The following is an 8,351-nucleotide window of genomic DNA, read 5'->3' on the forward strand; positions in this document are numbered from 1 at the left end:
CACCGTAAAACACTTGAACTTCCATTCTTTGGCCTGAGGAATAGTGCTAAAACACTCATTTTGTTTGCTTTCCTAATCAGGTGGAGATTAGCATTGTTATTTTCTTCTCCTTGGTTTTAGTTTTGGTTCTGCATCAGTAGGATTTGCCAACGATTTTATGGCCCGATGTTATAGTTTGAGTATTTAAAATTGCTTTACTAAGAAGCGGTAGAGGGTTAGACTTTTCGTTCACGTGGTAAAACCCTTAGATTGGTATGTGACAGATCACGGGTTCAAGTCCCAGGCGAAAAAAAAATATAGTAGGAATAAAAATTACTGCACTGGTATTGCGGGTCGCGGGTTCAAATCCCATCACCGAACATGTTCGCCCAAAATTAGACAAAACAATGTCAACTGTTCTACCTCAAGGCGTCTAAGACATTATTAATGACTCATCTGTTAAGGTAAACGTACTTTTAGCCATTCTTGTCTTTATCCTGCCAAAGTGAAGTTTATAAATCACGCATAATTTTGTTCCTATCAGAAGCTGCAAATAGGTATTTAAGTAAAACAAAACATTATTATTGACAGGAAAAAGCGATTAAAAAAGTAATTTTATGATGATCCTGTCTAATGAACTGAAATCAATTTCATTTCGTATCACACCACTAGGTGTTGCTGTAATATTTCCAGTTACCAATAACGTTTATTCCATACTGTCCTTTTCATGTCTCTCATAAGCTTGTTTGTTTGAAGTTAAGTACAAAGCTACACAATGGGCTATCTGTGCTCTGCTCATCACAGGTATCGAAACCCGGTTTCTAGTGTTGTAAGTCCGCAGACATACCGCTGTGCCACTGGGGGGCCTCTCATAAGCATTATTATCATTAAACGTTTAAATCTAGCATACAAATGAGTTTGGGTTGGGTAATTTGTTAATGAAAAAGTTCTTTCATTGCACCTTTAAGCTCGGATATCAACGATATCTACCACTTGGAGGCGCCTTTTATTAGTAATTGATAATTAAATTTGGTTTTATTAGTATTTCATATTGCAATCAATACATAAAGAATTTAATAGGACATTGTGGCCTGTGCTACTTTTTGCAAGTGAAATATAGTTGTACTTTAATCTTTGTTTGTTTGGTTTTACAACCCATGAAAAAAAATTATGGCACTAACTTCAATGTTAGAACATACAAAAAACAACACCAACAAAGTATTCAACATATATAGGTACGTAATAGCAATACCATCACTGTGTAGTACTTTGAGTTGCTAAGAACGGACTTACTAGGGTTAACCTTTTAGCTCAGGTGGTAAAGCACTTGCCTGGCTTAACTTTTTAGTATAGATTGTGAAGCACTCGCCTGTGTTAAATTGTAGCTCAGATGGTAAAACACTCGCCTGAGAAGTGATAGGTCTCAGGTTCAAATACAAGGAAAGTAAATTACCACAACTGTATAAATATCTGAACAGGGTGAATAGTGCAATCAATAAAATACTCTTATTTAATCCTCATTCTAAGTTATCTATCCGTACTTTAGTGGGGTCTGGAAGTTAGCCTATAGGGCTGGTATTCGAAAGGTCCACAGTTCGAGACGTGATGCCACTTAGCATGTTCCCTAATGTTTGTTTTTTGAATTTCGCGCAAAGCTACACGAGGGCTATCTGCGCTAGCCGTCCCTAATTTAGCAGTGTAAGACCAGAGGGAAGGCATCTAGTCAACACCACCCACCACCAACACTTGGACTACTCTTTTACCAACGAATAGAGGGAGTGACCGTAACATTATAACGCTTCCAAAGCTTTAAAGAAAAAGAGGGTGAGCATGTTCGGTGACGGGAATTCGAACCCGCGACCCTTAGATTGCGAGTCGAGCGCCCTAACCACCAGCCTATATCAGGCCACAGGGGGGGGGGGGGTCCTTAAAAAAAAGAAACGGAAATCGTTTCTTCTGCACAAATAATTTAGGGGTTTTACTTAAGCCTAACTGAAACTACTAGAACGGAAGTATTTAAAACTTAAGAGAGCAAAATCGTTCCATCAATCACGACCCCCCACCCCCCCCCCGAGTACGCCCATGACGTTTTCTGCATCCTTTTTACGTATACACAGTATCTTAAGCTCAATTAACTTTCTTAGAGGTAATACTGACAATTGACCAAATAAAGATAAAATATGTGATCTGCTATTATCACCGCTAGCGTTTCTTAGCCTTTTTTTTCTTTTCTTTCTCTAATGTTATTAATTGCTGAAATACAGTAGCTACCAAGTTTCTCCAAATTAAATTACAAAAATTTAAGTACGATCACATTAAGGCATCGAAATACATTCGGTTTTAGTATTTTCAGTCTGAGCAGCACCCTCAAGGTGACCAAAAAGAGAGCAACCAATCAGCAGTATCCTCCGTTTACACGGCTACTCTTAAATCAATTGCGGGATTGATGTCACTTTTGAAATACGTTAGTAAATAATAAAAGACACTCAAAATTTTATTGATCTAATAGTAGCATTTACACAGTAGCTGGATAATTTGGAATCAATAACAGATCCTTGTTGTATACCACATTTACTTTTTACACAAAATTATTACATTCTATCAATTATTGTTCTATTCAAAACACAACAATGGCTCCTTATTATTATAATTTACTTTTTTGTTTCTTTGTTGTTAAGCGCAAAGCTACACAATGTGTTATCGGTGCTGTGCCCACCACAGGTATCGAAACCCACTTTTTTTAGTGTTCTAAGCATTTAGATTATAATCTAGTATGTACGTTTATTTCTTTGGGGTCTATAAATGATCAAGATATTATAATTCATCGTACAATGTTTTGTACAATTATTTTATTCATCAAAATTCTAATTGTTACCTGTTCTTTAAACGACCTTTGTTTGTTTGTTTGTTTTTGAATTTCGCGCAAAGCTACACGTGGGCTATCTGCGCTAGCCGTCCCTAATTTAGCAGTGAAAGTGTAGAGGGGAGGCAGCTAGTCATCACCACCCACCGCCAACTCTTGGGCTACTCTTTTACCAACGAATAGTGGGATTGACCGTCATATTATAATGCCCCCACGGCTGAAAGGGCGAGAATGTTTGGTGTGACGGGGATTCGAACCTGCGACCCTCAGCTTGCCATGCCGGGCCCTAAACGATCTTTGAAAGATCACAACTGTCCTCTATTCCATAACTATCAACTTACGTAATGAAACATTGTGATCTACCGTGTAAACGTGTCTTTCTGGTCTAAATGATACCAGTTATTAATTTTTTATCGTAAAATGTTTCCTTAATTTATTAATTAGAGATACAGTCTTTATTTCAGTGTTTGATTTCTCTAAACACCAAAATTATAAAGTAATCATAAGTAAACGACAACCCAAAAGTCGTACACCAGAACCCAAACCAAGATTGAGAGCTTGTAATACTGTTATTTTTGTGATAAATGCATCGGGTCTCTTACCTGTATATATAGCGTTTTAAATGGGTAAATAATGTTCGACACACACACACACACCCATTATTAGCCTTTCACCAAGAATTCTTTTGCAAGTTTTGTAATATCAAAAATAAAAACTAATTTTCGTTAGTGTGTGTTAAGCACTAAGCAAAAGTCTATGTGCGCTGTATCCACCGCGGGTATCGAGTCCTAAATTTTATTGATATAAGCCTCCATGCTCACCACTGAGCCACTTAAAGGTGAGAGGGCAAGGTATCATACCTTGTTTGATAAACAACAGTTTGACTATTAACAATTACCTGATTTGTCAAATAAGAAAAACAAATATATGAAACTCTACAGCCTGAGCAATTTCCTGATGGTTGACTCGCAATATGAGGGTCGCGAGTTCGAATCCCAATCGCTTAACATTCTCGTCCTATGAGGTTGTCGAATAGGCCAGCCACCCGGCCATAAAAATTTTGACTTATAATAATACCGGCCGACCACAAACTAGTTGTGATTAAGGTCGTAACAAAAAAAATCATTTTTTACAACGACTCTACATATTTCGGTGTCTCCTGAAGATGGAGGCGTAAGAACACCGAAACATGTAGAGTCGTTTTAGGCCTGGTTCCTCCTTTTAATAAATTATTTATTGTGTAATTATTTTAGCGTTGTGCTCCTTTTAAATATATATATATATATATATACATACATTGCACAAGCGCCATTTTAAATTATTTATTAAATCCTTTCTTTATCAGGGGCAAAGTGAGAAATTGGGTTCACGATAAATCTATCTGTTTTTTTTTTCCAGTTTTGAAAATGTTTGCTATGTATCACGCTCATTTGTTTTAAACAGGAGAGCTCAGGTATATACAGAGTGTCCGAAAAATACATTGGTGATTTGCAGCTCGGAAGTCAGAACTTGGTTGCATTACACCTTCTTATGACATTGGACGACAGACGTAGTCTCCGGGAATGGGCTCCAAGATCACCGGACTTGATTTATAAGGATTTCTTTTTCTGGAGACTGCTCAAGGCACGTGTGTACAAAGAGAAGATCAGAGACACCGAACGTCTGGAACAACGAATTCGTGACGAATGTCTACTCATTGACAATGACAAGAATATGTTTCGCAATGTTAAAAGAGAATGGAAATAGCGTTTCCAAATGTGTTTTAAATCACGAGGACAGCACGTGGAACACATTCTGTAAAATTCGTTGAAGTGCCTATGGTTCCAGACTTTTCGGACACCTTGTATATATAGAAGGTAATGTAAAATTTATACGCACGTGTAAGGAGAAACTGAAATTGATTAGCTGCTTTTTACCCTCCCTCTCAATAGGAATGGTTTAAGGGACCAGTAACTATTTCATGTGTGTGCCACTTCTAAAAAAATCTGGAAATTTATGTTATTTTATTTTTTAACGACGTAAAAGATGTAGTACGTTCTATGTACGTTTTTTAAAAGTAATTTGATGTTGATAGTATATTCATTTTATATTTAACATTTTTATTTCAATTTTATATGCCCCTCTCCCGGGTTAGAGATAAGCTTGAACGCTTATAATGCTGAAATAGTGGGTTATCCCTACGGTTGGCACATTGTTCAGCTTTGTGCTTAAAGAAACAAAAACTAATTTTATCTTGATGCTTCTATAAGAGCAAACCAGTGATTATAAAGATTTTGGTTGTTTATAATTGGCCTATTCATTCAACTCTTTTCATTGTACAATACATTCATTCAATTTATTTACAGACATTTTATTGTTAGTAAAAAAATCTCTAAAACTTGACATTATTTTGAAGATACGAATGGGATAAGAACACTAAACAAAATATTTGAATTTGCTTTGTGGGATTTTTTGTTTCTTTGTTAGACGATGAATATGTTATTGTGGGGACATTTATAATTATAATGATTTTGTTTGTCCTATACATTCTGTTGGATTTACTGTTTTAGAGCCAAGCTACACAGCTGGCTATATGCCACCAAGAGGAATCGAACCTCAGATTTTAGCGTTGTAAGTCCGTAAACGTACTGCTGATCCACTGAGAATGCTCGTGGAGGGCGATGTAATGTGACGATCAATTCAACTATTCGATTAGAGTATCCCAAATTTTGGCGGTGTGTGATGTTGAATAGCTACCTTCCTTCTAATTTATCACTTCTAAATTCGGGACGACTAGTTCAGTAGCTCTCGAGTAGCGAAGTTCAACAAACAAACAAATAATCGTTCGTTGTTTATTGAAAACTGAATTGTAACCCTAAGATGAGGTTAAGCCTTCTTGGTAGAGAGCACATAAGTCTGATATTGCTGAGCGGTAGAATTATATTAGTGGTTCATTCAAACAATGCTTACAATAATTGTACAAACCAAAACTCTGCCAGTTTCCTCTTTGAATTGATGTGTTTTGCGGCCTAAAGTCTAATAACGGTTAGATTTAAAATCGACAGGTGTCAGGCGTGTAGCCACGCGAGGCAAGCTTGCACATTTCATGACGAAATACATCATTCCTACTAGGTTTCCTTCAGAAAGAAGAATTAAAAATAACAAAAGAGAGATAATATGCTCTTTCGAAATGTATGTTACAAATGTATCGCGCTGTGAACACTAAGGTGAAATGGACGGTCCTGTATTACACGTTTACCACGTTGCCATAAAAGTGGAATGGGGAGGATCGCAGCTACATCATGGGAGAGAAGCGTAATCTCCGACAAGGGTTACAGAAAGTCAACATCCCAAGGGCCGTCTGTACACTGACCTGTAGGTCACCAACCTCGAGGCATATGTTCATCCAATCTATCGTTATAATCATCTTTTAAGATGAAGTTATACAACTCATGTGAGCGACTGGTTTTTATCCAGAGACGACAGAACGGTCTTAATTTCGTGAATTTCAGCTTGTTCTTTTTTCTATTGTTGTTATTTTCAATTTCATCTAGGACTGGAACATTTTCAACGCGCGTGCTTTGAATAAATAACAACGAAAATTCTTATGAAATATTTATATGGTGTAAAATACATGCAATTAATTTCTTGCACGCTTTACTCAACAAAAGAAATATTGGTTTAAAATATGTAATACAGCAATTAAGGGTTTAAGCATCACTACAAAAAACATACAACTGTTAAGAAATACAAAATAAACTAGATAATGGACTGTGAGAAGAATGATGATTTCAATTACATTGGGAAAAAACTGTTTTACTAGGTGAATTTGAACCACGTGTCGACTTCGTGGTTTTCAAATTGTCTTTGTTTTTCAACGTCGCTTGAATAACATTTTAGCCACATGTAGGGTAAACGGCCAGGTCAGAGACCCCTAGGATTCAGGTCTAGCCGCCCTTAATCTTGAACTACTGGCCAGATGGAATGCAGACAGTAACACCCGCAGCAGCAAAGGCTTTGCCAGATTTTAAAAACCTAATAACGGAATTGACTGGCACTTTTATAACGCGCACAAAACTGTATCGCGTGTCAAACCTCGGAGCCTTGAAACAAAGCCCGATACGCGAAACTATTAGGTCACGCCCGGCCTACTTTTAATTAACAAAATTCATTTCAAATTTTTATACGTTCATAGAACATGTAATCAACTTGCAAGAATATATAGTAATCTAATGTGAATTTTGTTAACCAAAATTCTATAATAATCTCTCTGATGATATCTATCTTTTGTGATATATATGTGTATTTTGTTGCTGTTTCGGCAACTTCTTAGTTCACACTATTCACACTAGACTTAGTTATATGTACACTACAAAACTTAATACTTGGAAGATCCTGAACTAAATATTGATGATTTAAATACGTTCCTTTTTCTTCTAATAATAATAACTTTAAAATTTCATATTCTTTCAGTCCAGTCAATATTTTAAATTTATGTATTTTGTAAATCGCAGGCAACAATAGATAAACAAAATATACCAAAAGATGGCTTCGTTTCAGATCCACTTTGTTTTAATTTCACCAGAATGCACTGATTAGTAAATATTTGAATGTGCTTAGAAAACGTCAATTATTAAGTTGTACATCCATGATTTAGCTGGCTTAATTAAAACGTTAGGTATTGAGTTATAGATGGCTTAAGTAAAACGTTAAGTATTGAGTTATAGATGGCTTAAGTAAACTTGTACTTTGAGATTAATTCACTAAAGAGCAACTTGTGAAGAGTAAAATCCATGCCTTTGCTTTGAGATCGACTTTCTAAAGAGTAAGTTAGCTGTTGACCTCGTGTCTCTAATTCCAACGAATAAGGATGACATATCTTAGACTCGTAATACAAAAAATTTAAATCTCAAGAGAAACGTTTCGCAAAGATTGTAGTATTAAGAAAAGCCACTAGTAACATCAACTACCACAACGGGGCGTACCATCATTGATCTCATCTACCGCCACAATGGAGCTTATTCTCATTGATCTCATCTATCGCCACAACATGGTGTATCCTTACTAGTCTCATCTACTACCACAACATGGTGTATCCTCACTAATCTCATCTACCACGAAAAATAGATGTATCCTCATTTATTGATAACATATTTGCTGGTTTTTAGTTCACCTACTTTATTGTTTCGATGTGAAAATCTGTGAATGAACTGTGTTATGTTGGAATAGATTTATTGTCTTCTGTCAGTTGCCCTTAACTACTATGGTTGTTTGGTGTAGAGAGGGTAATAGTCGATCTGTGTTATGTTAGAATAGATTTATTGTCTTCTGTCAGTTGCCCTTAACTACTATGGTTGCTTGGTGTAGAGAGGGTAATAGTTGATCTGTGTTATGTTAGAATAGATTTATTGTCTTCTGTCAGTTGCCCTTAACTACTATGGTTGTTTGGTGTAGAGAGGGTAATAGTTGATCTGTGATATGTTAGAATAAATTTACTGTCTTCTGTCAGTTGCCCTTAACTACTATGGTT

Source organism: Limulus polyphemus, unplaced genomic scaffold, assembly GCF_000517525.1.
Source record: "Limulus polyphemus unplaced genomic scaffold, Limulus_polyphemus-2.1.2 Scaffold1748, whole genome shotgun sequence".
Taxonomy (NCBI): domain Eukaryota; kingdom Metazoa; phylum Arthropoda; class Merostomata; order Xiphosura; family Limulidae; genus Limulus; species Limulus polyphemus.